This window comes from Protobothrops mucrosquamatus, unplaced genomic scaffold (assembly GCF_001527695.2).
Source record: "Protobothrops mucrosquamatus isolate PMUCROS unplaced genomic scaffold, P.Mucros_1.0 scaffold1534, whole genome shotgun sequence".
NCBI classification, from domain to species: Eukaryota; Metazoa; Chordata; class Lepidosauria; order Squamata; family Viperidae; genus Protobothrops; species Protobothrops mucrosquamatus.
Genome location: NW_015387705.1, coordinates 546561 through 547701, shown reverse-complemented (window position 1 = coordinate 547701; position 1141 = coordinate 546561). Strand labels below are relative to the sequence as shown.

Sequence of the window (1141 nt, the reverse complement as noted above, 5' to 3'; positions counted from 1 at the left end):
ATTCACTTAACAAATGTGGCAAGAAAGGTCATAAAATGAGTCAAGATCATCATTATATCTTCATAGTCCGGAACTCTCAGGATTTCCGGCCAGGAACCTTCGTCAACGAAGCACGATAAAGTGTTTGACTACATTTTATATACTCATTTATCAATATCTCCTCTACCTGTTTTATTGACCTGCTGCAATTTAACTGTGGCTTCGTACATCATTGCTGCAAATAAACCATTTCCTCTCCAGGTGAAAACGGTGTTCCTTTCACCCATGCATCCGCACTCTTTTAATCTGAGATATATTTTTTTCCCCCAGATTCCCGGAATACAGGCAGTCTTCGCCTTACAACCGTTCGTTTAGTGACGTTCAAAGTTACAACAGCACTAGGGTTGCCAGGTCTGCTTCCAAAAAATAGCGGACAAGCAGGGGGGGGGGGTTAAGTAGTAAAAAAAAGTAGACTGTACAGCTTTAGATTACGTACCATTTCATCATAAAGCTTTTGAATAAAAAAAATGTCCACTATTTTGTGAAAAAAAAAATAGTGAACATAATGTGAAAAAAGTGGACTGTCCGCTCAAATAGTGGACACCTGGCAACCCTAAAGAGCACTGGAAAAAAAAGGGGACTTCAATTCTTCAGGGGGCGGGGCCTAGCTCAAGGGGCGGGGCTTCTCCCGCCGGCGGGACCCGCGGAAGAGCGCGAGGCGTGGGAATTTCTCCCGCGGGCTTCTCACGGGGGGGGGGGGGGCGGCCCCGAGGTGGCTTCGGCTCCTCCCCGCTCCGCCCCGTCGGAGGTGGTGGGGAAGCGGCGAGAGGAGGAAGCGGCGCTTGAGAAGAAGGAGAAGAAGGAGAGCCGCGCGGGGGCGAAGCTCAGAGTCGAGCCGAGCCGAGCCAAGCCGAGCCGAGCCGCGCTCGTGGCCGGGCTCCGCGGCAGGTGAGGCTGGAGACGCGCGTGGTGGGAGGGGGGGGATGGGATGGGGGAGGGAGGGAGGCTTTAGGGACCCCGCGGGAGGCGGGCAGATGGGGGCGAAGCGCACACGAGACCCCCTTTGCCCGGATGAGTCCCTGGCTGGGTTTCTCACGACCCGGCTGGGTTCTCACGACTCGTGTAGCCAGCTGACGCTCGTGGCTGGGCTCCGGCAGGTAAG

The 1141-nt window shown here is 54.3% G+C and overlaps 1 protein-coding gene across 1 annotated transcript in view; it reads left to right on the top strand.

Annotated features, from left to right (window-relative positions):
- Window positions 1-909: 909 nt before the first annotated feature.
- The window catches only part of MCTP2 (multiple C2 and transmembrane domain containing 2), a 90417-nt gene continuing 90185 nt past the window's right edge, over window positions 910-1141 (top strand). Inside the window, exon 1 of the mRNA XM_015822362.1 lies at window positions 910-927. The gene's annotated coding sequence lies outside the window, so the exon portion shown is untranslated. The remainder of the gene's footprint in view (window positions 928-1141) is intronic.